Raw genomic sequence first — 27606 nt, 5'->3', positions numbered from 1 at the left:
GAATGCACAAACTTGCAGATTTTTTTCCAACAAATGTAAATTGTGAACCAAGTGATCGGCATCCTCAAGATGGTCCCAAATTGTAGTTTATATTAAGGTCAAATTCAGGATCCAGGGAGTGACCACATTTTAATTCTAAAACACAAGGAGACAAACTGATTTTTATGAGTGTAGGCAAATGACTATTTGAGGCAGTCTGCATGGTTGAGAGTGGATCAATGAGTGGTGGCTGGATGCAGGAGTCTAGCGGTCGGTCAAAACCAAAGCTTGCAGAGAGAGACTTGAAAGGGTTGAGCAAAGAGGAAGACCCTTGGGTTTCCTGGATCTCTGCAAAGCCTCTTGTGGAGGTCATGGGTTTCCTCTTTGGGGTGCTCCTCTGCTCAAAGCACCTGGTGAGTGCAGAGCCCCCTGGCCGCTCTCCAGTCTGCATTAGGCAACATCAATCAAGACCAGCAAGACGCAGGGCTCTAGTGTCAGATGTCATATCAGCTGTGGTCCGCTTCTAAACAGAAGGAAAAGAAGCCACCAACAGCACACACCTGTCACCCAGGGCAGCTGATGGCCAGGGTGGCCCAGGCATGGTCACATCCCAGATGTGACATCCGCCCCAGGATGAGGCGTGGCTTTCTGCAAGAGTCACAGAAGCAGTCCTGCAGGAGGGCTTACCTCTGGGGCTTGCTGGACTCAGAGAAGGTGCCTCCAAAACACTGTGGGGTTTGGGGTGTGTCGGGCTCATGACCTAGGAGAAAGCTGGTGGCTTCTGCCCACCCAAGCACTGGGATTTCCCTGATCTATGCGAAGAGGAGGCTGCAAAAGGGATTGGGGCCTCCTCCACCCCCACCTTAAAATCCCCTTATCTATCTCAGGAAAGAAGGCTGGAGGTCGCTGCCCCTGGACAGATGTCCCTTACAAGATAGTGTTTGTCCCTGGGGCTCATTCAGATTCTAAAGAGGATGTAGCCCAGTGGTCAGACCTACTGGGTTCCATCCCCAGCACATGTACATACACACACACACACACACACACACACACACACACACACACAATTCTGTAACTATTCATTACCCAAATAATCACTTATATGCCCTCAAAATTGCCAACATTCTACATTCTCTTCCTGCTATATAGAAAAAGTGAGATATAAGTTTGGCCAGGCACAGGGGTACACGCCAATAATCCCAGTATCATGGGAGGCTGAGGCAGGAGGATTGAGTTCAAAGCCAACCTCAGCAAAAGCAAGGCACTAAGCCACTCAGTGAGACCCTGTCTCTAAATAAAATATAAAATACGGCTGGGGATGGGGCCCGGCGGTTGAGTGCCCCTGAGTTTAATCCTCAGTACTAAAAAAAAAAAAAAAAAAAAAAAAAAAAGCTAGCAGTTTTTCAACAAGGCCTGATGGTACACACCTGAAGAGGCTGAGGCAGAAGCATCACAAGTTCATGGCCAGCTTTAATAATTTAGCAAGAGTCTGTCTACACAGGCATGCAGAATCCATCCCTTCCCCCCCTTCTCTCTCTCTCTCTCTCTCTCTCTCTCTCTCTCTCTCTCACACACACACACACACACACACACACACACACACACACACACGCAGCTGCAGAGCCCTGGGTCATACTCCAGTGCAGGCGCCAGGCAGGAGACAAAGGTCGCCAAGACTCCTGCGCCCGGCACCGGACACCACACAGCCTCTCCCCGACTCCTCCTGCCCTCAAAGCCAGTCTCGGCGGGTCTGGACTCTGCACCCCGAAGCCCAAGGCTGGAGCCCGCGCCGGCCCCTCCTAGGTCCCCAGGCAGCCCTGGCCTCGAGCTCCCGGCGTGCCAAGGTTTAAGGGGCTCGCGGGGGGCGGGAGGGGCAGTCCGGCCTCCGCGTGTGATTGGCTGCGCCGCCCGGGCCGGGCTCCCGCGCCCCGCCATTGGCCCGCGGCGGGCCCCGCCTTCCTGGGAGTGGGTGCCAGAGCCGCGCACTCGCCCTCAAGGAGCTAGGCGCGTGGCTGGGACCAACTAGCCGTGCCGTCCGAGCTGCGCAGCGCGCTGGGAGCCAGAGCCGGAGTCGGAGCCGGAGCCACCAGCCGGAGCCGCCAGCTGGAAGCCGCGAGCCGCGAGCCCAAGCCGGGCCGGAGCCGAGCCCGCGGGCTATGGTGAGTGCGGTTCCAGCCTGCGCACTGTTCTGGTCCAGCCTCGAGGGTCTCCGCCGTCCGCCGCGGATGGCACCTGGGCCCGCCCTACTCGCGGGGGCTGGGCGCCCGCTGCAGTGCAACCCCCGCTCGGCCCTTGGGAGCGTGGAGCAGAGGGGCTCCCGGGCAGGGCTCGGCTTGCCCCGGTCCCCACGCCCCCGCGCTGGATTCATGGCCTGAGGCCTGTCGCGCGGAGCTTGGTTCTGGGCAGCTGGCCCGGGCTGGGTGGGGAGGAGCGGTGGCCGGTTCGGCTTGGGGACCGTTGGTGCGGTCTGATTTGGGGCATCCGGAAGTCCTTTCACCCTGCTTGGCGTGCAGACCCTTGGCAGCGGGCTGGGTCAGGTTTGAGGGTGGTGGTGATTCCGAGGCTCTGAATCCACCTGGACCTGAGTGTCCGGAAAGCTGGGGGCGTTCTGGGGCTCCATTGGGAAGTGGTGTGTGGCTGCACCGTGAGCATTCGCAGGGCTAGACTGGGACACTCCGAGACTGCTGATCCCGCTGTGGCATAAGGGTTGGTGATTGGGGCCAGGCCAGGTTGGAGGCTGTCAGAGACCAGGGGCACTTGGAGGCTCCACGACCAGAGGTCTGGTCTCCCCAGCGTCTCCCAGCAAGTCTTCAGAGGAGGGGCCAGGTGCTGGCAGGGATGGGCAGAGGCACCAGAGAAAAGTGGGACCAAGGGGAGGAAGTTTCATGGGGGTCTCTGAAGCCCTCAGGGAAATCCTTTTGGTCCAGGCTGATCCAACATGGTCCTTGTCTGGAGGGAGTTGGCTCCGCCCAGAGCCAAGGCCTCTGGTCACCTCTCCAGGGCCTGGAGATTTCCTCTCCATCACCAGGAAGAGGCCACCTGCTTCTCTTTGGCCCTTTTCCAAGGGACAAGTACCTCTGATTCTGTCACCTACCAGTCAGGTTCTGTGCCCTCTGCAGTAGGCACAAGGCATCAGGTCAGGCCCCAGGAGAGCACGTGCCAGTGATGGTGGATGCCAGTCCCTGGGATGCAGCTCTTCTATTTCTCTTGTGATGCTGCTGCCAAGACTGAGGGGCACATTGGGAACAGCTGAAGAGCCCCCAGTGACTACCCAGGACCACTCCCTGCTCTGCTCAGCTCCAAGAGACTCCTTGCAAACTCCCTTTCCCTGTCAGTCACTTCTAGAATTTTCTTCCTTATGCACCAACTAGAGTCTTCCTCCTGTGTACCACCACCTACCTCTTTAGAGAACTGTGGCTTTATTCTACCTGCCAGAGCACCCACACACGGTCTTGGACTCCACGTACCTCTGATTTAAGAATCCCACAGGAATGCTCTGCTTGGTCAGTTTCACTGTTAGGGTGCATTACCCGGGGACCATCACTTGATTCAAAGTCTTAAAATATGAGTCATAAAAGAGGGTAAGTCTGTGAGATCATGTCACCCATTGTGCCTTCAAGCCCACTCTGACCTAAGTTACATGGAAGGAAGTCTTTTTTCCTCCTTAAAAACCATCATAAAGAGGAAGAGGGAGAGGTCCCCACCTTGCCTTGGTGACACTTTCCAGAACCTCACATCTGAGAAGCCTCCCAGCCCATCAGGAAGATTCCAGATTCTGGCATCAAACAGTTCTGGGTTCGAGTTCCAGCTCCTCTACTTCCCCACAGGGACTTTGGTCAAGTTGCACCATTTTCCCTGGGTTACAACTTGGCTCATCAATGACAGGAGATGATAAGTCTTATCTTCTAGGGATGACTTGGAAATTGGTTGAGATAACCCAAGTGAGAATGTTTTGCTTGGATATAGCTTAGTTTCCTTACTTTTACAACCTTGAGCTCAGGTTGGGAAGTTCTACCTAATGTCTGACTTGTTTGAAAGTCTGGAAGAAGGATTAATGTTTATCATGATATGAGGAGAAGAGGACAATGATATGTAGATAATATTTTGTGTGTCATTCAACAGATATTTATTGAACACTTATTATATACCAAACCTTGTGCAGGGGAAGAAAAAACTGAAATACCATGTTAGGAGAGCAGTCCTTCAATGTCTACCTGGTCCTCAGGCTATGTGGCATGTCCTTAGGAGAGGTGGCAGTATCACACCAGGAGAGGGCTGACTTCTGGCTGGAGAGATGAGAGAAGGCATCACTGAGCAGGTGGCATGTGAATTGGAAAATTCATCCCAGTTCGGGGACCTGGGTGACATAGGAGCTGAGTGACATGGAACTCTGAAAGCCCAGGATGGAGCTGGCCTGGCAAGTGTGTGAGGGAGCTGGGAAGAGAGGGGGGAACAGGTAGAGGGGGCAGGGGCAGAGAGCAGGCTGCAGCAGGCTGAGTGGAGGCCCCAGGGTGGGTCTTGACACACCACCTGTGACAGGCTTCCTTGGCCCCTGTCATTTAGCTCTCCCCCAAACAGGGGTCCCTGGGCCGTCATTCCTGAGGTGGGGGTGATTCAGGACTGCCACAGCGTTTGCCCCTGATCTCCTGCTCTGTGGACACTGAAGTCTAGTGCCCTTCCCCTCCAGCGTGGCCAAGGTTCCCCTGGGTCCTGATGGGGCTCCTTGGCAGACCGTGTGGGCTGCTTCCTGCTCTGCTGCCCGACTCCCCCAAGCTCCGCTCCCCACCAGGTCTCTCCCCCGTGGCAGGGAGTCAGCACTGATCTTAAAAATCAGTGGAGGGGCTGGGCTGGGGCTCCTGGGGGAGCGCTCCCCAGGTTCCAGCCTCAGCACCACCTAAAAATAAATAAAATAAAGGCATAAAAATATAATAACATTATTAAAAAGGAAAAAAAACCTCAGTGGACCCACCCCACCTCCGTGCAGGCTGGGGATGAGGTGGCTTTTTGTACCCCCTGCCTCTGGCTGTGCTCAGACCACCCAACATCAGGCACAGAGAGGTGTGTGAGGTTGCCAGGGCACAGTGCCAGGACAGGCACCCATCGCCTGGATGTTTGAGACGTGAGCCAGACAGGCAGGCTCCGGGGAAGGAGACCAGCCTAGCTTCCCCTCTGCCCATTCCCAGCGGGGGCCTGAGAGCTGCGGGTCATCTTTACTCCCAGTGGTGGAGCTGAGGACAGGTCCTGGGCCCAAGTTTGAATCCTGTTGAACTACCAACTTGCTGTGTGACCTTGGGTCAGCCACCCTCCCTGTTTGTGCACCTTCCCTACCAAGGGGGGCAGATTGCTCCGCTTCTTGGGGTACCATTGTGAGGACACAATGGGTGCGGACACCATTAAAAACACGAGGGGCAAGGTTATCATTTGCAGGTAGGAGGATGGCCGCATGCCAGGCCACTGTCGTGCCTCAGCCACTTGGACGGCCAGCACCTGTCTGGTAACCGGGTTAATCATGTTTCCTTGCATTGCTAGGTTTGGGGTAAGTAAGGATGTTGTTGCTTTGTGTTGAGGGGTGAGCCCTCGTTTCCTGCCAGCAGCTGCCCCTGGCAGACGAGGAGCACCAATCACCTCTACAGACAGCAGAAGGCAGCAAAGACTTGAGGTGGGCTGTGTAGCTCTAGCTAGGGCCCTTCCAGAACGCTCGATGCTTGGCTGGTCTACCTGTCAATGAGGGCTATTTCTCTGGGTACAGATCTTTAAGTTATGACAAATGCAGAAAAGTGAAAAGTCACAACCCTGGCTCTCAGGAGCCCAGAGTCCAGGAAAGCCATGAATGTCAGGAAGAAACTTTATAAAGCTTTACAAAGCTCCAGGAATTAAAGGAAATGGGCCAAAAGTCCAGGGAGAACCTAAAGGAGCCTTTTCAAAATTAGGGGCATGATGGATAGAAGGGAGAACGAAGAGGGGGCTGGCCTGAGGGCAAAGCTGATACCTGAGTATATTTGCAAGGGCCTGGTAGGTCTGTTAAGTGACCTGGAGGAATCTAGTACAGAGGGAAGTGATGGTTGGAAGGGCTGTCACATGTGGGCTCTGGGCCTGAATTCGAGTCCTGACAGTTAGTGATGGCTGCCCAGCCATGGATACAGCTCAGCCTCTGTCTCCTGTCCTTGGCAGTGAGATACCTACCATGAGGGCCGTAGTGAGAAAGGGAGTCTGCTTCAGGACAACACCTGCCATTGCTGAAGCTGGGGATCTGATCGGGTTTGTTTTTTCTCTCCCGTGGCCTGACCCCGTTCTATGAAGAAGTATGTAGATTTCTTCTGGAGAAAAAAAAAACACAATAAGCTAACTTTATATTCCTTTCCTTTATTGAAAAAATCTAAACAATCCTTTTCAAGTGGGCACCTCACATTTCTCATGGTAAACTGAGGCTCAGAGAAGCCCATCAGCTTGCTCCCATCCCATGTCCACTAGAAGTTGAGCCTCTGGAGGCTGCAATGCAGCAGTAGACCTGGGGTTTGCCCCTGAATATGCCTGAGAAGCACCTGCACTCCATGAGGGCAGCGTCTCTGGACCCGCCCAGAGGAAGTCAGGTGGAACAGGGCCTGGATGGGGGCTAGCACTTCAAGGTGCTGGAATTCTCCAGGTCTTCTGACACAAGTGGCCCGAGTCCATGCTGAGATCCTTGGCCCTAAACCCCACAGGTTCCTTTCCCTCTCATGACACAGAGCATCCTTCACAATGCTGTCTTTATCTGCCCTGTTTAAGCCTCTGACCCAGATGCATCCTAGGGACACTCTGCTCTGGCCACTAGACTGTGCTAGACTGTCCACTAGACAGTCACTGCCGTGGGCAGCCCATAGAGGAGGCCTGAGCACATGAACATCCTGCAGAGCGAGAGATGACCACTTGGAGGGCTGGAAACGATCCAGGTGTCCTGGGCCTTGCCCTCATCTTCTCTCCCTCCCCTGGGGCGGGGTGCATGAGGCCATGCTGAGCCTGTGTCCCCTGCTGCCCTGGAACTTCTCTGCTGAGTCTGACTTTCTCTGTGCTTTCAGCTCTGGGGCCCTAATCTCCCTTCCTCTCCTTTGGGTCTCCCAGTCTCTTCCCCCCGGAGCTCTCTCACTCTTTCTCCCAACATCCTGTCTGATCTCACCCCACTAAGCTCCCCAGCATCCCGCCTGCCAGAATGGAGCTGGGAGGCAGTGACTAATGAGCTTGGAGGTGAGTCATCCGCTAAATATAAAATCCCACTCACGTCCCTGGATGCAAAAGATTCCAAGCTCTGCATCCTTCCCCCAACTCCATCCTTCCTCAGGGGGCTGAGAATTTACTCGCGAACAGAAAATAGATAAATACCACGGAGCAGCGACAGCAGCAGCATCCTTGCCCTTCAGCTCTCCCCCTTGCGGGTCTCCCGAGGCAGCAAATTCCCCAGTCCCTCGTTTCTCCAGCTGTCCTGGGAGAAAGCAGCTAATGGAGGAAGACAGTGACCCCTAAGCCCTGCAGAGTAAGTAAGGAGGCGAGATTCATCTTCAGGATCTCCCCTTCTCCCCTTCTTGATCAGGTGACCCCCAAACTGCCCATTCTCCTGTGGAGGGAACCAACCCTTTAAACACGCTTATATAAGCAGGCACCAGGCAGCACTTGAACACGGATGGTGGAATGATGGGTTTCAGGTGTGTACCCTACTCGTGGACAGGTGTCTCTTTTAGTATCACTGATTCCTCCCACATAGCTGGCGTCTTTATGGGGGCCGACTGCTGGGGTCTTTTATTTCCCTTGGATTTTGGATCCTTTATATGCATGTGTAGATACATTCCCTACACCTACCCCTATGTTCACACCTACCTGGACATCCCATGTCTATGCCCACATGCACATCTACACCAGCCTGTGTGTATTTAATAGTTGGCATTTACAGTGTCACAATGTCATGGTGTCCTGAACTGGATTCACACCTTACATGGATTGTGTCTGTCCACTTCCTGCATCTTGTTAGATAGACTCTATCACTATCCTCAATTTATAGAAAGCCAAATTTCAGAAAGGTAAAATCAATTGTCCAAAAGTTTACTGAGAACCAGGACTATATACTTTACCTCCAGGCTAAACTAGTAGCCTTCAAATGTTTTGTGATGCAGATCCATTGACGCAGAGGGCACACACCTGTGTACATGTGAGTGAATATACATGTGTGTCCATGTGCCCACATGGGCATACATGTGAAACACATGCTTTGGGAAATAACACTTATCCTGCCTTCTAATTTCATCTACCTCATTCTATTCTATTCTATTCTATTCTACTCTGTCTTTTCCATTCTGTTTTCATTTTATTTTAAAGATTTTGGTGCCCACCAGTGGAAAACACGGGAAAAATCATACCTAAACTGTACTAATCACTCCATTGGACAGTACATGGAGAGCAGATTTCTATCCTAGGATTTGGAACTAACTTCCTCTGATGGCTTTAGGCAAGTGTCTTCACTTCTCTGGGCTTTGTCTTCCTAAAATCTGTTTATAATGGAGTTTTATTATGTGACCCTGGAGGCTGGGCTTATACCTTCCTGCAACAGTTATAAGTCCTTTGCTTCCATGAGTGATACTCTGAAGGTCTCTCTCTGGGGAAGACATAGGTCAATTGACTTCCCCCAGCCTCGTGCTTCATGAGTATATATCTGCACACACATGTGATGCAGGAGACAAACAGTGGCGGAGGGTCTGGAACGTCTTCACTCTTCCTTCCACAGCGCCCTCAATCATTTCATGCAGAACACAAAGGCAATACATTTTCCATCTTTTAGGGATTTGCTCTGATGTGGAATGGCACATTTTATCATATAAAATGTTAATTTGATTCCTCTCCCCATCTTTTTATTTGTCTGCTTCTTTATGTCCTTCCGTTCTCATGCTTTTTGGAAGGAAGAGGAAAGACCACTTCAGTGGAGGTCAGGAGGTAGAGGTGGCAGTAAAGGGAGACAGAAAAGGAAAGATGGGAATTGACAGGTCAGAAGAGTGTGTCTGGGGAGAGCAGGATTATGCTCCCGTCTCTTCTCCGCCTCTGAGTCCTGTGTGAACTTGAGCGTGGCCCCTGCCCTGTCTGGGTGTGCATGGGATATGAGGGAATTAAACAAGGCCTCCTCCCACCTGAACATTCTAGGGTGAGGAGGGTTATGCACCTGAGGCAGGGAGGAGAGAGAACAAGACGTTGGGTGAGCTCACACAATGGCCACTCTAAGAAATCCCTGAGGATGAGACTCACTTAAGTTTTCATGACTCAAGGAACCTGCCATTCTCTCCTTGGATACATTCAAAGTGTGCTTGTCAAGTGTTGATGAGTTTCAGACTTCCAAAGTAGCCTATCATAGTTGGGGTCATTTTGTGGACAACTTACATACCAGTGCTAAATGTCATAGAATCACTTGAGCAGGTCACCCATGGGCATTTCCTATTGCTATAGATGAGGCTCCTTAGGAGAAATGGTTTGCTTAGGTCTGGAGATTGGTTGGACCTCTTTCTCTCTGACTTTGGGGTGAAGAAGTGTAGAGCTTGTATGCTTCATCAAAACTCCATGCATCCCAGGTACACTCTGGGCCAGGCAAATAAGTTTCACCTCTAGAATTTGGTTGTATTGGTCAGCTTTTCATTGCCAGAATAAAATACCTGAGGAAGGATAATTTTATAAAGAAGAGAGGTTTACTAAGTCCACAGTTTTAGAGTTGAAAGTCCAAGCAGCACAAAGCAGACTCTGGTGAAGTCCCCTTGGCAGGCCATGGGAGCATATGTGGGGTGGGAGCAGGGGAGGATCACATCTCAAAACGAGCCAGACAGAGGTAGGATGGGGGTCATGCTCAGATTTTATAACAATCCTCTCACAAGTTCTAATCAGACAGTGAGTACATCCATAAGAAATTAATTAAAAACAAACTATGGGTAAATGGCAGAAAGATCAATATAGGGAAGGGAGCCAGGGGTGGAGAGAGGGAAGGAAAAGAAGAGGTACTGGGTTTGGAATTAGAACAAGATATATCCCATGCTTTTATAATCATGTCAAAGTGGATTCTATTGTCATGTATAATTAAAAAGAATCAATGGGGGAAAAACAAAGTAATCAGAATTCCATGGGAGATCCCTTAATCACTTTTGACCCTGGACCTCCCACCAGACCCCTCTCAATACTGTCACCTGGGGTCTGAGTTTTCAACACAGGAGCCCTTGGAGGAACAACATCCACCTCTCAGCCCTGGCTCTCCACAGCACAGCCCCAGGGCCGCCTGCTGAGGCAGCTGATGCCCAGCACCAGGGGCACCATCCACAGAGCCCCTGGGAAGATGCCCAGGTTCTGCTGTGAGCTCCCTTCCCCTGTCTGGAACCCCTCTCATGGTATCAGGCCTGGTGCTCTTGCCCTCCATGACCTCTGGGGTAGACAGAGTTCTGGTGGTAGTGGTCTGGAGCTTCGGGTCACAAAGTGTTTTAGTCAGTTTTTTTTTTCCTGCTGTGACTAAAAGATCCTGACCAGAACAATTGTAGAGGAGGAAAAGTTTACTTGGAGGCTCACCGTTATAGAGGTCTCAGTCCATAGACACCAGGTTCCATTCCATTCGGGGCTCCAGGCGAGGTTGACCACCAAGGCACAAGAGTAGGGCAGAGGAAGGCAGCTCCCATGATGACCAGGAAGCAGAGAGAGCAAGGTCTCCACTCTCCAGATACAAATATATACCAAAGCCACGCCCTCCAATTTCCACCTCCTCTAGACACCCCCGCCTGCCTCTAGTTCCCACTCGGTGAATCCCACCAGGGGATTAACACACTGACTGGGTTAAGGCTCTCACAACCCCGTAATTTCCCTCTGAACCCTCTCACACTGCCTCGCCTGGGAGCCTTTGGGGGACCCCTCACACCCAAGCCATAACACACAGGAAGCAGAGTACCTATCATCTGTGTCCAGCCCCATCAGAAGCCACCTGAAGCTTAGTTTTCTAATTGGCTACTGATTTCATATGCTGAAGGGCCTTCAAGGGGTCACCCTGATGGCTCTACCCTGTTCCCATCTGCATTCTTTTCCCCTCTTCCCCACATCAGGGGCTGGCGCTGCCTCTGTCAGGGTCAGAGAATCCTCTGGCAAGAGAAGGAGGATCACAGATCATCACACTTGGGAGCAACAACAGCCTGCACCTGTGGAGGTTCCTGAGCGCTGCTGTGTCGGGGGCACCCACTACGTGTCAGCAACTTTTGGGAGACACCTCCCATCTGAGCCATTACACAAAGGAAAATTTTGTGTTAAAGTTTAAAATGAAAACCCATCCTTAAAATGCAGTAACCTCTGTCTCAGGAGCAAGACCCGGATCCGAGAAGTGGGATACCTGTGTGCTCCTGACCATCTGATCCGTAATGACCTGATCTTCCCTTTTCCAGTTAATTAGGGAGAATAGGGCTGGGGGCTGCTGACCTCTGTGATCAGGAGGACTCTTGGAGACCTCTGAGAGCCTTAGAGAAGGAGAATCAGCTGAAGAAAGCTTTCTTGCAGGTGCAGTAGGAGAAGCAATGGTGCTGGCTTGAGCAGGCAGGGGTCCGAGCATGTGCTTCAGATAAAGAAATCCATGTTTTCTTATCCAGGAGAGATGCTTGTCAGTTAATGGGGCAGGAGGACACGGTCCCTTGCCACCTGTCCCTTCCCCATGTGAGCCCACAGGAAGGGAACTGGCACAGGGAGATGGAGCCCCATCGCCATCTCATCACCTGGAAACATAAACCTGGCCCTAAGAAAGTGAGGACTCTGTGGCTCCAGGTGCCCTGTCACTTTCTCCGACCAGGAGCCCATGGTGGACATGGGAGACTTTTCCTCAGACAGCCTCGTCCCAATATTGAGGTCACTCATAGCTACCAAGTGGAAAGAACGTGTCCCAGCATGACCCTCACTCTCACCTAACCTGTGTGCTGCTGCTCTTCCCATCCAGGGGCCCAGCTTCCCCACCCCTGGCCTCACCCCTGCCTAGCATGGGGCCAGCGCTCGGCTGATTCTGTTTGTTTCCTGGAATCAAAATGAGTAGGGGTTGAGGAGGAAAGAAGAAAAAAGGAAAATACTTAGCATTTGTTCTATGAAAACTCATTGTTCACCGGGTGCAGTGCTGCACTCCTGTAATCCCAGAAGCTCAGGAGGCTGAGGATCATGAGTTCAAAGCCAGACTCAGCAAAAGTGAGGTGCTAAGCAACACAGTGAGACCCTGTCTTTAAATAAAATACAAAATAGGGGGGCTGGGGTTGTGGCTCAGTGATAGAGCACTCACCTAGAATGTGTGAGGCCCTGGGTTCAGTGCTCAGCACCACATAAAAATAAATAAATAAAATAAAGATATTATGCCCAACTACAACTAAAAAATAAATATTAAAAAAATTTTAAAAAATTTTTAAAAATACAAAATAGGGCTGGGGATGTGGTTTAGTGGTCAAGTGCCCCTGAGTTCAATCCCCGGTACCCTGCGCCTCCCCACTGCAAAAAACAAAACAAAACAAACAAACAAAAAAAACCCCACCACCAAAAAGCCCTTATGTTCTATCAAAATCCTTGAAAAAAAAAAACTCAGAATTTACACCCTTCTTTTTTTTAGGCCCACAGTTTGGTTTTCTTTATGTCTCTAACCTTTTCATTCGAGGCCTGAGTGGAGCAGGCTAATTGGCATCTTGAAGACCGGGTGAAGGGTAGTGGAGGTGACTGCCTCCCACCATACACAGGAGGAACCAGAGTAAGAAACAGAGAAGTCCTGAGCATGTCTAGTGCCCCTGGGACTCAGGAGATGGATGGCATGTGTTCTCCTCCATTGCTTGACCCCCAGTAAAAAAAGTCACTAGATTTTATTGCTTATGAGTGGTCAGCCCTGGGCAGTGCACTTTACCTGACCACTCCTGTTTCCTTGACTTTCCTTATTTCCTTGATTAAGTTGCCCACCTCTGCTGACTGTCTATGAGAATTACATGAGATTTGAGGGATGTTTAGCAGTGAACCAGGATCTCCCCTGGGGGTTCCACTACCTTCCCCCAGACCACCAGAGTTTGCTCATTTCCAAAGCCTTGGTCTCCTCTTGATTGGCAGACCTACGGGGAGCAGGGCAGAAACTGTGAAACCAGCCTACCCTGTGCTGGAGGCCTGGCTTGGTCCCATGTCAGCTGTGAGACTCTGGACTAGTTTCCTAACCAGTCTGACCCTCAGTTTCCTGATGTGAAAATTTGGACTAATGATTCTCACCTCCCAGAGGTGCCTGGAGGATCAGCTGAGATGGGACAAGGATTCACACACAAGCTCAGCTTGGCCCTGGCCCTGCCTATCCTGACCCCTACCCACTCATGGGCCCCCAAAGGGGTCCTTTTCCTTCTGTTCCACTGCTCAGGCCTGTTGCTACTTTTTGGCAATTTTCTAGTAAGGAATCCTTGCCTCTTTCACTTTGGGGAGTGAAATGGAGGAAGCAGATCCCAAGACTATCTTCCCCAAAGGTGACATGACTTGGGATCCCCACTATAGGGGCAACAGAGAAAGGGAGCCCACTCTAGTTTCACCCTTCGCACTCAGCATGAGCATACAGGACTTGCATTTTATGCCCTTTCTGCACCTCGTACCTCTATGGTGACCTGTGAGGTAGACGGATCCTGACAGAGCCATTTAGTATTCTGTTCTGCCCAGACACCCAAGGTGACTTTATAGGCGGCGCCAAACCAACTGGTGTTGTCTGAACACATGACACATCTGACCCCCTAGTGGCCATAGAGGGAAAGGCATTGGCTGCTCCCAGCTAAGCTTGCTGAACGCCCAGCAGCATGACCCAGTACAAATCCAAGGTAAGACAATAAATAGAGTCATCACCTGGATTCATTCAATCAGCAAGCTTTACTGGAGTGTCTACCAAGTATGTGTGGTTCTAGGTAGTGGGATCATGTGGGTGATCATGCCAGGCAACAAGGAATGGTCTCAGCAAGATGGTGATGATGACTTTGCAGCACTCTTTCCATCACTGAAACTTGAATTTGAACAACCATCCAGACACAGAAATTCCTTCACAAGAGCTAAGAATCCAGGTGAGGGATTACAAGGCCTGGATAGGAAGAGACACATTAGAGAGGAAGGGAAGGTGGATTCACATTATCCTTGTAACCTCTCCATAGCTTGTGCCATTCACTATGGAGAGAGGTGCCCTGCATGGGGGTGAAGGAGAGCCCCAGTCAGTCTCAGTGCTGGACAGTTCCTACTGATCTAGCCTCAGAAGTTTGACAGAAGGGCTGAGTGGATATTTAAAAAACAGGATCCAACAGTATGATTCCTACAAGAGACTCACTTCAGTCTTGAGGATACACAACTGGCTGAAAGTGAAGAAATGGAAAAGGATATTCCACGAAATAGTAACCAAAAGAGAACAGAAGTGAGTGCACTTACATCAGAGAAAACAGATTTTAAGACAAAAACTGTTGCAAGAGAAAAAAAAAGTCATTATAGAATGATAAAGTCATAAATATATGTGCCCAACATTGGAGTCACTAAATATATAAAGAATATATTAGCAGAATAGAAGAAAGAGATAGATAGCAATGCAATAATAATAGGAGACTTCAACTCTCCAGTTTCAATAATGGATAGAATATCCAGACAGAAAATCAATAAAGAAAGCATGGAGTTAACATTATAGATCAAATGGACCTAGCAAACTCAGAGCGTTCTATTCAACCACAGCAGAACACATATTCTTTTCTAGTGCACACAGAACATTCTCCAGGATAGATCATATATGAGACCACAAAACAATTCTTAACCCATTTAGGAAGATTGAAATCCTATCAAGTATTTTTCCCAACCACATTGGAATGAAACTAGAAGTCAATAATGGCAGAAAAGTTAAAGTCCACAAACGTGGAAATCAAAAGATGTCCTTCTGGACTACCAGTGGGGCAAAGAAGAAATCAAAAGGAGGTCTGGGGGTGTGGATCAGGGGTGGTGCTTGCCTAGTGAGGACCAGGTTTGATTCTAAGCACTGCACATCCAAAAAAAAAATAAGTAAATAATTTAAAAAGGGAAATCAAAAGGGGAATAAAAAATGACATTTTAAGACAAAGAAAATAAAAACAGAACACACCAAAACTTATGAGATGCAACAAAAGCATCACTAACAAGCAACTTAATCATACACCTACAGAAACAAGGAAAAAGAGAAAAACCCAGCCCTAAGTTAGCCAAGGGAAGGAAATAATAAATATCAGAAAAGAGATCATTGAAAAAAGTAGAAAACAATGGGAAAGAACAATGAAGCTAAGATTTGGTTGTTTGAAAAGATAAAGGAAGTAGATGAACCTTTACCTAGCCCAAGAATAAAAGGGAGAAGACCTGAGTAAATAAAATACTTAGGAATAAATTTAACCAAGGAAGTGAAGGATCTGTATACTGAAAATTATTATAAAACACAAATGGGAAAGTGTCCTGTGTCATTGGAAGTAATAATACTGTGAAAAATGTCTCCATCACCCAAAGTGATCTACAGATCCAATGGGATTGCATCAAACTAAAAAAAATTCTGCACAGAAAAAAATAAATAAATAAACAATAAAACAAAATTTAAAAAAAGCAACCAACAGAGTGAAAGAGACAACCTGAAAAATAAAGGAAAATATTTCTAAAGCGGACGTTTAATAATGGATTAGTATCTAAAATATAAAAGGAATTGAACAACTCAATAGTAAGAAAACATAATCTGATTAAAAAATGAGCACAGAACCTTATTAGATATTTCTCAAAAGAAGACTTACAGTAGCCAAGAGATCAATGAACTACAACAACAAAACAGTCAACATCACTAATCATCAGAGATCTGCAAATCAAAACCACATGAGTTGTCACCTTCCATCTACGAGAATGACCATCATCAAAGACAGAAACTAACAAAAATTGGAGTGGACACAGAAGGTAACCCTTGGGTTCTGTTGGTGGGAATGCAAATTGGTACAACTATCATGGAGAACACTATGGAGTCTCTTCAAAAGATTAAAGCCAGAACTATCATATGATCCAACAATCCAATTTTGGGTAATAGCCAAAGGAAATGATGACAAAGAGAGATGTCCACTCCTATGTCCTTTGCAGCTTTATTCATATTAGTGAAGATATGGAATCAACCGAATATCCATCAATAGATGAAAGGATTAAGAAAGTGTTGTGTACATGGTGTGTGTGTGTGTGTGTGTGTGTGTGTGTGTGTGTGTGTGTGTGTACATACAATGGAATATTTTTCAGTCTTAAAAAGAAGGGACATACTGACACTCTATACAACATGGATGGACTTTGAGGATATTTGCTAAGTTAAATAAGCCAGGTATTAAAGGGTAAGCACCATGTGGTTCCAGCTAGGTGAAGTACCTGGAGTCATCAAGCTCATAGAGCAGAAAGCAGAATGGTGGGAGGCTGGGGGAGGAGGACACAGAGGATTGCATTTTAATGGGTACTTTTAGGGAGGGAGAGAAAGTTCTGGTGCTAAGCAGCCCTGGCTTGACCATTGGAAGAAGATGGCCATACAGCTCAGAAGGACCCTGTGATGCTACTCGCCCTATAGCCCTGGCAGAGGTCCTCTGTGAACCTGGGTTTTCTGGGTTGTCCTAGGCAACCTGACTAAGCCCCCAGCATCCCTGGGCCACATGCACCCATGTCCCCACCCAGCTTGCCCTCCTCAGACATGTGTAGATAGTGTTATCCACCAAAGCAACTGGGACCTCGGTGAAGATGAGATCCTCACACCTCTTCTGTACGTACCCAACAGATCTCAGCAGTAAGCCTGCTGCTGCCTCTACATACAGGTGACACACGAGAGGACAGCCACTCAGTGCTCTCAAACTTTGTCCTCTTGGTTGGTAGGTGTGGAGTCAACAAATGCTTCCCTGATGCAAGACAGCCTGGAGCCTAGAGCAGGTCACCTGTTCTAGATACTTCCTTTCATCGGTAGAGAACGGAGGCCCTGAACAGGATCTCCCCAGGACTGCTGGGTACATGAGTGACAAACCTGGGGCCAAGTCCTTCTGACCCATGCTCCCTTCACACCATGGGCCTGCTCCTGTCCCACCAGCCAGGGTTGTAGGGACCCAAGTCCACAGACGACCCCAAACTTTGTTCTTGATGCTGAACTCCTTTCTTCCCCAGATTGGTCTTTAGAAATACTCAAAATTGATAAAGTGACTTTATTGGTAGTTTTCCTTCTGTTCCCAATTCAGTTCAATAAACAGCCAAATAAAATAAGAATAAATAAAATAAATAGGCAGAAGAAAATCATAATAATCAGAACATTTCTCAACGGTAAAGTTTCAGTGATGGAAGAAGTGAGTCATGTTCTAGAGAATTCTGCCAGAGAGTATTTTCCCTCACTCTTCAGATGGAGCAACGGAGCCAGAGAGGCACTCGAGGGGTGGCTGTGAGGAACGAGAACCAATCATTTAGCACATTTATCTAAAACCACACACACCAGTCCACATTATCCTATTCACCAGAGCCACCAATGTATGCTTCATCCCTCTGTAAATGTCTGTTCCCTGCAGCACAGACCAACAGTTCCTGGAATTGCATCCAACGTGCCTTGAGGATAATCATAGTTGTGGTTTCAGAGATGCTCCAATAGCATTTATATAATACTGTGAAATTTACAGGTAAGCATGGAATCTATGCTTAAGAAAATATTCGTTTTGGACAAGTGATTTATCAGACAGTGACAGGATTTGGAGATGTGGGAGTGAGTTCAAATAATAAAGAAACATCTCATTGGGCATTTTCTTGGCCCAGCCCTTAGGGGAAACTTGCCAGTCTGTGTGGCAATACACTGAGAGCCCCAGGACCTTCACTCATGAGTGATTGAGGACAGGCCTGGGGAGAAGGGCCATTCAGGATTCTGAGCTAATCTGATTATCCAACGCATGGGAGGAGTGTTAGAGAGAATGAGTGCTTTCTCTCTCCTTCCAACTTGCAATAAGTGCTAGTTTTGTGTGCTGACTGGCTCCACAATCCTCTGGAAGGGACCCCGAGACTTGAGCTTCATTGGGGTCTGTTGAGTCCTATTTTGGGGACAGTGCTGCGAGCCTGTGCCCAGGAACAGAGAGCTCTCCCTGCTCTGCTAAGTGCAGCCCTCACCGTGCCCTGTGCCTTGGGTTCAGAGAAGACATTTTTAATTCATAAACCATAAAGATCATCTTTTATAGTATGTAATTCAGTGGCTTTTTGTATATTCGGATTGATGTGACCATCATCACTAACCAATACTAGAACATCTTCATCACTTCAAAAACAAACCTCATGCCCACTAGCAGTCACACCCAATTTCCTCCCTTCTTCTTCCCTCCAGTTCCTGGCAACCACTAATCTACTTTCTGTCTCTTTAGATCTGTTCATTCTGGACACTTTGTATAAATGGAATCATATAATATGTGATTTTTGTGGTTGACTTCTTTCATTTAGCAGAGTATTTTCCAAGTTCATCCACATGGTAGCATGTATCAGCTCTTCATTCCTTTTTAATGACTGAGTAGTCTTCCAGTGTACGAATATACTGCATTTTATTTATCCCATTATATGTTGATGTAATCAAGGAGAATTTGGGCACTGTTCTGTGCTGCACTTGAAGCCTACAGACAATTAACATGTTTTTCCATTCCCTCATCAAATCAGTGTTTTAGGAAGATGGCTAAGGCAGGCCTGTGAAAGCCACAGGGGCAGAGATGAAGGATGATGGGTTTTGGTTGTTGGTTATTCTTCTAGACAGGAAAGAAATATCAAGGTCACCTGGGAACGTTTGTGCCAGAAGCAAGCCTGATCTCCTCTCTCTCCCTCTCTCTCTCTCTCTCTCTCTCTCTGCATCTCTCAGCTTTCCTGTCTGTCACTCTTCCTCTCTCAGCTCAAAGCCATAAAGCCACAAGCTTTGAAGAGCAGCTCATCTTGGGGTGAGAGCCCCACGGTGGTTTCAGCCATGTCTCATATTTCCCCTGGCAGCTCTGTTGAAAATCAGCCAATCACACTCCTTCCTGGAATGTGCATGACTGATAATTGCCTCTTGCACAATTATCTGCAAAACTCTGTTGCTAATGAAATGAATGATTTAGTTATCCTGGTTAGTAATAGCCCACCTCACACAAAGACCACTGTGGCATCTGTGAGGCTGGCTGGGATGCTGGGGGAGGCACTTATCTGCAGTCCTTACAGTCACTCTCTCATCTTGGCTAACTGGGTGGGGGGGGAGGGTGCCCGCAGCCTGCTCCCTGCACCTTCCCCACGCTGCATCAAGAGCTGGGAGCATCTAGGGGCAAAACAGGAACAGACCCAAGATGAGCTTTCTGCTCGCGGATTGTGACCCACTAAAGTCTGAGGCTGCTTCCTCCCCGCACCTGGTGAAGGAGGCCTGTGATGATGTGCAATCTGCCAGGTTTACTGCGGTCCAGGGAGAAAGCGGCTGACTGGCAGACTGGGGCTGCATCGGGGCAGAGAGGAGATCAGGCTTGCTTCTTGCATCCTGAAACACCCTTCCCGGGACCCCACAGTGGGTGGCTCCCACCCTGGCACCCAAGGAGCACCCTTTCCTTTTCCCACAGCGCCAGACCTCCACTCCCCTGCTTCCCAGCAGGACCCTCCAGGACCCTCAGGTTCTAGCTCTATTGCCCATTTTCACTGATTTCTAAAGAAAGACATCACCATCAAGAAATGGAGAGAAGAGGGTACAGCTGGGGGATTGGAACTGATCAAGGTACATAGAGAGAAATAAGCATAGTTATTTGAAGAAAATTTTGTTGCAAACATAAATGCGCACACACACGCGCGCGCATGCGTGCACACACATACACACACACACAGTTCTCCTCCTCTGGTCTTCTGGAAGATTCTACTCAGGGGTAACTTCCTCAGTCTGGGAAATAGCTGTCCAGAGTTGTGATTGGAAATTTGCTTAAGGGACTTTTATGAAATGAGCAGAACCGTTCAGCAGACTATTCACAAGAGAGCTGGGTACTGGGGGCTGTTGGAGGAGCTGGTGTCTGTACATGACCTGACCTCACCCCTCTTACTGGTTTGGCTCTGGATAAGCCACTTGATCCACAGCAAAATTTAGTAGGTGCTCAAAATATACTTGTAGAGCTACGTGTTTATTTATTTTGACAGCTACCCACATGTCCCTTTCTAAATATTTTGATGCAGCTTACAACAATAATAATGAAACAAAGGAAGAACTAAATTATGTGAGAGGAATACATTGAGTGAAGAATATAGTGAAGTTAAAGATGAGATCAATACCTGAAAATTATGAGACCATAGAGGCTGCACCTTTAACCCTGAGAGGCACAGCCCTTCCTGATTTTGATAGACACTTCCCTGGGTTCTGATCAAGAGGATCTGTGGGGGCAGAGGGTGGTGCCCTGGTGGCACTCCTGGGTGGAGAAAGAGAAGGGCCTGGTGAGGACTACTTTCCTCCTTGTTGGCACTTATCAATGCGAGCCAGATACCGCCCAGCTCATTTTCATTATCAAGAGTGGCTGTTTTCAACATTGTTTACAGAGTAGCGATGCTCTTCTAAAATCCAATGGAGAGTAGGGACTTTGTTTAAAGTTCCTATGGGGCTGGGTACTGGCCAATTTTCTAGGCCTCTCATTCCCTACATAAGAACTGCTCGATCCCAAGGGTCTGAAAACCCCTCTCTGTTCTAGGTGAATGGATGGACGTCAGGAAAGAAAGAGGGAGAGAGGGAGGAGCTGGGGGGGTGGGCAGAAGGAAGGAAGGATTTTTATTGCTACTTTATAACATTGTAGTAAGAACCAGCAAGAATATTTTTACTTTGATCTGGTAAATTGGGACTTCCTTTTCATGTGCATCGAACTGCCCTTTGATTCTTTAAATCCAAATAAAACAAATTATGATGTCAAGAGATTGAAGAGAGAGTTCAGTGGGTACTATCCTTGTTAAGCATATGGGCTCTGGAACCAGACTGCCTCAGTTTGAACCCTGGCCCTTACTTATTAGCTGCGTGATACTGAACAAGCTACTTACCCTTTCTGTACCTCGGTTTCTTCATTAGTAGAAGGGAGTGTCAATAGTACCTACCTTGCAGGGTTGTTGTGAGCATAAAATACACTAGTGTGTATGTGGGTTTAGAATCATGTATGACACAGGGTGATGATGTAATCAACACTGGCTGTTGTTATGGGTGTGGAAGTGTGTGATTCCTTGCAGTACCAGTTTTTGCACATATAATTCCTGGCCCTCCGGTAGGTATCCTATTTAACTTCAGGACCCTACAGGGGGCTTGTTCACTCAGCAGATGGCCAGGGATTTGTGCTGCAGTGAGTTCTGTGAATGTGGTTGGTTGGGCAAGGACGGGGTGGGGCGGCTTCTGTGCCTTTTGCTGTTTTGCTGGGGAAGACGAACTCTGGAGGCATCCAGGTCCAATCTTAATTTATGGTTGTGGGATGTTTATAGCAAACTCCTTCCTAGTCTATATGATCTGTAAGTCCAGAGGGTGTCTGCTGGATGAGAGGGTGGTCAGCGAATGCTTTCTTCCTAAGAGTTTCCCAGGCTGGGCTGGAGCAGAGAACCCTGAACTGCTGTGGGTTTCACCTAAAGTTCCCGGTCCTGTTCTCTGACCTGCTTCTTACGGACAAAATGGCATTGCAGGGACTTCCCAGGGTCTCTTATAAGAATCCTAAGGGGCCACATGCATGTCAAGGTTGTTGTTAGTGGCCCCTGAGAGCTGGCAGGGGCCACAGCCAGAACCTGGAGCTGGACAGTTCACACCTCCCCAACCTCCTTCTAGTCATGCTAGAAGGTTCCTGTGGTTCCACCTGTCTGTCCAGGTGGCAAGCTATCATTACCTGAAAGGACTTGCAATTTGCTTTGCAAGACCAAACTCTCAGGCTGAAGTCGGTGGTAACAGACAGTGCACACCATGGAGGGCGAAGAGGAAAGGAGGAGAGGGAGACTTGGTGTCAGAAGTGGGACTTCTGTTTGAGCAGGAAGTGAAGGAAGAAGCTAGGAATATCAGGGATGCAGGAATGGGTATATGAGGGTGTGCTGGGCCGGGAGAGAGGAGACCAGGATGATGGGAGTAGTAAATGGCGTGTGGATCTTGGATGAGGAGGGTCTGCCTGGAGCATGGATAACCCGGAAGCCCCATTGGAATAGATTTGGCTTGATACTCTAGGAAACAGGACAGACATATTGGGAGAGGAGTTCACAAGGAAGGCCTTGTCTTCTGCCTGATCCTGGCTGGGAATCTTCCCTGACACTGTCAAGGGCAGTTGGAGTGAGGTCTGTCTCAGCACGTGTATAGGCACACACATATAGCTTACAGGTGTGACCAGGTGTGCTTGCACACAACCATTATCTCTGCTGAGTTTTCCAGTCTCTTAATCCTTCTGACTCTGAGCTTGTGATCTGGGGCTTACATACAAATGACTTTATAAGTCTTAGCAGGACCACAGGGTGCCATCATGTCAGAAGGGGAAACCAAGGGGCTGGGGTTGTAGCTCAGTGGTACAGCACTTGCCTAACATGTGTGAGGCTCTGGGGTCCATCCTCAGCACCAAATAAAAAATAAATAACTAAAATAAAGGTATTGTGTCCATCTACTAAAAATAAATAAACAAAACAAAGGTATCGTGTCCATCTACAACTGAGAAAAAAATTTAAAAGAAGGTGAAAACAAGGCACTGTATTCTAAAGAAGCTGGTTCTAGGAGCTGCCCTTGAATTATTGTGGAGTCCGATTTCACGTGGGGGCTGCTGGGACTCCTTTATTCAGCAGTCTGGCTTCTAAAATGGTTTCTTTCCCTCATCTCTTATAAAGCCAGGGAAGGGTGTTACCTGAGAGAGGCTATTTGGACAAATCATTTTAATCATTTCTCAGTGGTGCAATTTGGTGGAGGGAGCGGGGAGGGAGAGGGTTGCTCCTGGGGTTTCCAGTCACCCCAGTACTCCTTTAGACCATCAACGAGTGGAGAGTGCGGTGGGGAGGGGGCTTGTAGAGGACTCAGAAGGCTCAGAAAGGTGATAACACTTCACCATATGGAAAAGGGTGACAGAAAAAGGAGGAAGACTTAAACTTTAGGTGATAGGGGGTGGCCAAACCTGGGGATGCAGGTGACGTCCCAGTGCATAGTGTTCCTCGGATAGAAGTGTCTTTGGTAAGAGGGAGGAGTGTGAGGCCATGTGTTCTGAGGTCACCTCCCCATAGTACTGACCACCTGAGTTCCTCCTGTCCCCTCTTGAGAGCTGCCGCCATCATCCCTTGCCCTATTAGTGGCTACCTCCCACTCCTGAGTGCCTTTTATTCTCTTTCTCCCTTGGGCTGTGAGAAGGGCAGAGTGCCCAGCCAGGGAATGGACATGGATGTGTGTGGTTGTGCATGTGTGTGTGTGTGTGTGTGTGTGTGTGTGTGTGTGTGTGTGTGTGTGTTTGTGTGTGTGTGTGTAGGGGCTGGGGCTGACAGCAGGTCAGAGCACAGGAGTAGAGAGCTTCTGGCAAGTGAGGCTGCCCTTAGGTCAGCTCTGTACCCTGGAGCCCAGAGGACTCTTCACTCAGACGGCAACAGCCTGCAAGACCCCGAGAAGCCAGAGCAGCTTCAGTCACTGACCAGAGGAGACCCCGAGGAGCCCGGGAGGAGCCTCAGGAGTAAGTTAGGCTCTGAAGGGCTGGGTGTGGCTGGGCTCAGTGAGAGGTGGGAGAAGCCAGGGATGCTCAGAAAGATCTGGACCCACAGAGCAAGAGAGAAGAGGAAAAGGGAAACTAGGAGACCTTCGTGCCCTCGGTCTGTGGCTTGATGCACAGTATCTTCATCTCTGTCCCTTGGGCCCTGCAATTCAGAGGTCACAGCCGGGGGCCAGAAATTCCAAGTAAAGGAGGGAAGGGTGTGAGGTGTGATACCAGTGTGGCCCATGGGGTCTCCCCAGTGGTGAATGGTGGGTGGTCATAGTCAACATTTGAAGGCAAGAATGGAGGGGTGACCCTGAGGCTGGTGGTCAGGCTGGGGAGACTGAGGAACCAGGTTCTACAGGCCCTCAGTGGGTAATAGTAAGTAGAAGGGGTGGTGGTTTTGGACAAGACCCAGATTTTGCTTCTACTTACAGGTGTTCACAATGACAGTACCCTGGAAAGCTCTGGAATAAAAATACCTGGGCTTTAGGTCGTGGAGGTAGGAGATGGTATCGTGTAATGAAAGGTTTCATTTTTCTCACCTGCCACAGCCTTAATGTCAGATGCTTGGGAAACAAGAGGTGGGGATGAATGGGCCTTGGAGCTGGCTGATGGGAGGGCTCGGGGCAGGTGGGTGGCCAGTCTGCCTGTGACCTCTCCCCTTTGCTTCTTGAGATTCACAAACAAATTCCTGGTTCCTGGTGCCCAGGCTGCTCCCTGTCACCCTCTTTGTTGTTCTCTGCCTCCTTCAGGTGATGGTGGGCTCCTGCTCCACATCCTGATGGGACTCTCTGGAGCTGACAGAACCCTTTACTGCCTACAACTTGGGCCTGGTGCTTCTTTCAAGGTATATGTTTTATGAGGTAAGCCTGATCAGCGCTTTCTGCAGAGTTCCAGCATCTGTTACTCCTTGGGGAGCCCAAAGGATAAATAAAGCCATGAGCTTCTGACACAAAAAGTTCCAAAGCCTAGGCGGGGACATAGGCAGGGGCTGGGATTCTGTTGGTCTTTGACTTCTCCATCCCTGTTACCAACTTCTGTCCTCCATTTTCTTAAATAGAGGAGCAGAGGTCCTCACCGGCCTCCCTCCTCATACAGGGGTGTGGTCAGGCCCCCAGAGCTGGGCTCATCACTGTCTTTCTACCAGTCTTTCAACCCCGGCTGCCCTTCTCCCCTGGCCTCCTGACAAATGCCCACACAGCCTTTAAACTCAGGTCAGTGGTCTCCTCTCTGCAAGCCTTTCCTCTCTCTCCCAGGCCTGGCTATTAGCTTCCTGCTGGGTTTCCACACTCTTGCTACAGGCCTCTAACCTCAGCAGCAGGCCGCTGGAGCCCACTCCACCAGCTGCGGAGCGCTGGTTGGTGGGTCTCTTCCCAAGTCCATGTTCAGGGATGTCTTGCTAAATAGCTTGAAGTCATCCCCGGCAGTATTTACACCACACAAATTCACAACACCACAGATCAGTGCTTCTTCTCCCACCCTGAGAGCCTGGCTGGCATGTTTGTCTCCTCCCCAATGGCAAGTCCATCAAAGGAAAGGGCTGGGTCCTACTCCTGTTTGTAAAGGCAGGCCCAGCCGAATGTCTGGTATTAAGTGAGAAATAACTTGCCAGACAGGAGACTTGTCCTGGGAAACTTGTCAATTGTGATGACAGTATATTCTGCTGCCCCCCACCCCCATACTTCAAACACTGCCACACCCTTATCAACTTCCTTCTTAAAGCACTTAGGAGCTGCCTTTGCCTGTAAGACCAGAATTTAAAGCCTGGAGGCAGGGGATTTTTTATCTGCCTTGTTTTGTCCCTGTGAATGGTGTGGAGAAGTGATTAGTACAACACTACCAAATGAGTCAATAAGTAATCAAATCTAAGCTCCTTAACACAACTCTCAGGCCCTTCACTAGACCACACGACTCTCCCTCAGTCGCTGTAGTTGCTTCCTCTGGGTAGGAATCCTCCCACTGATCCTCTCACCAGCACACAGGGTTAGGACCCAAGGCCAAGCACCACCATAAAACCATCTCTCCTTCCCCTCCATTTGCCAAAGGCCTCTTCACTCTTGCATCTCTGCTGACTTCCAGAACACCCTCTGCCTTTCTGTAGTAACAACCTTAAAGATTAGGATTATTTCCTCCATTCTTTGTGGGGCTCTGAGCTCCTTGGAGGCAGGGCACATGTGTGGATGGCCTTGGGTTCACCCTGGCCCTTCACTGCCTAACTTAGTATCTCACATGTGGGGAGTCATATCTGTGGTCTATGGTTTACTCACATAAAAAAAAATAGAGACTAATGAGATGTGTGCAAATGCTGTCTCTGATCTATCCACTTCAGGGAATAGTATGGGTTAGCAAAATCTAACCCAGTATCACTAGGGGTTGGAGGGGGACAGTGCTGTGGGGAACATGACCAAATCCAGAATCAGCCTCATGGGCCCTGGTGTCTGATCTCATGGTGGAGTGGCCTTATGACTCGATAATTTGCTTTTTCCCTTTCCCTTCCAGTTCATGGCCACCTTGCTTCTGGATGACTGTAACTACTTCTGCCAGCCAGTGGACTACAACCGAGCAAGCTCAGGGTGAGGGTACAGCAGGAAGTGGGACAATTAAGGCTGAAGAGGGAGGGTTGGTGGAAAGACCCTCATATAACAAGCAGAACTGGATCAAGACAAAGTCACCAAGCTCTCTGATGGGAGGCTGGGGACTGGCTGGTTAGGCACAGGCTTTGGAATCAGAGGAGCTCAGACCTCAGTTTGGACATGAGATCTGCCAGTTACTGGCCATGTGACATACCTTTTTTGGATCTCAATTTTCTTATCTATGTAATGGGGATAGGAACACTTACTTTATAAAAGGAAACTTTGGGGAAAGATTGAATTAGACAATGTCTGAGTGTTTAGCTCTGAGACAGGTGCATATTACTGGTATCTAAGTGGTAGTTATTTCATTATTGCCAGCTGTTCTCAGTTTCAACTGGAAGTAGAACAAAAGGCTTCCCAGCAGCAAGAAAGCTAAGCTTTGACAGGTCACCGAGTAGTGATAGGCATGTTGAGTCACTGGGGTTCCAACAAGGAGCTAAAAGTCTTGCGACTCAAAATATGGTCCACAGACCAGCAGCATCAGCATTGCTGGGAGCTTGTTCAACAAGCAAAATCTGTGCCCCACCTCACACAGCAAGCACATGGATTAAGAATCTGCTTTTCAATAAACAAGATCTGCATGTGCTTAGGATTGAGCTGAGCATGTTTGGAAAGTCCTCCTTTGACCACTCGAAAGCTGTGCCACCTTATTCCTGGGCTAACAAGCAGACAGGTAGGCAGGCACTTTGGGAACACAAAGTGTGCAGGAACAGAGAGGGCTGAATCCTGCCCTGCTGGGCAAGCTGTGCCACCAGCAGGACCAGAGTCTGATGGAACTTCCCCTTCATGCCCAGCAGATGGCGAGCGTGTGCTGGTGGTGCTACTCAAAGGCTGCTGAGTCTCTAGGCAAGGTGAGACTCCCCAAGCACTGGCTCCTTTACAGTTCTATCAGCCAGGTCTCAGGCGGTGTTTTACCTGCCCAGTGTGAATGCTTTCCTCCAGCATCCCTGTTGGATGTAAAGCCTTGGTTCTAGGATCTGACTGAGGAAGGATGCTCAGGGACTGATGTAGCATCTCACTGCTACAGGCTTCCACCGAGTCCCCATTGTTCATCTATTCACCTGCATAAAAGTAGTCATTTTCCCCCAATAGCAAATCCAGAGGGTTTGCAGCACCTAGTGGGTCAAGATCATGATGTGGGGTGGTGGTGATGAGAAGGTGCTGAATCCTCCCTCCGTCCACTGCCCTGCTTACTTGTGAATTTACGTAATTGTATGATTCTGTGTGTATGTATGTAAATTGTGTCAGGGAAAGGGCCATGTGCATATATCTGAACACACATCTTGAAATAAACATGATGCCATTTGTGTTTCTCTTCA

The 27606-nt window shown here is 49.0% G+C and overlaps 1 long non-coding RNA gene across 4 annotated transcripts; it reads left to right on the top strand.

Moving 5' to 3' along the window:
• The first annotated feature begins 1960 nt into the window (after positions 1 to 1960).
• Positions 1961 to 27606, top strand: LOC144372910 (uncharacterized). 4 transcript variants are annotated; one of them, XR_013432730.1, is made up of 6 exons: positions 11090 to 16988; positions 17535 to 17642; positions 23523 to 23633; positions 24089 to 24153; positions 24407 to 24517; positions 26154 to 27137. It is a non-coding gene; the product is annotated as an uncharacterized LOC144372910 (long non-coding RNA). The 4 variants fall into 4 exon arrangements; XR_013432731.1 differs by lacking the exons at positions 11090 to 16988; positions 17535 to 17642 and adding an exon at positions 1961 to 2138 and having other exon boundaries at positions 23503 to 23633; XR_013432732.1 differs by lacking the exons at positions 11090 to 16988; positions 17535 to 17642; positions 23523 to 23633; positions 24089 to 24153 and having other exon boundaries at positions 24160 to 24517; positions 26154 to 26227; positions 27085 to 27606.

The sequence above is a fragment of the Ictidomys tridecemlineatus genome, unplaced genomic scaffold (assembly GCF_052094955.1).
Source record: "Ictidomys tridecemlineatus isolate mIctTri1 unplaced genomic scaffold, mIctTri1.hap1 Scaffold_187, whole genome shotgun sequence".
Taxonomy (NCBI): domain Eukaryota; kingdom Metazoa; phylum Chordata; class Mammalia; order Rodentia; family Sciuridae; genus Ictidomys; species Ictidomys tridecemlineatus.
This window is presented reverse-complemented; position numbering and strand designations above follow the sequence as displayed.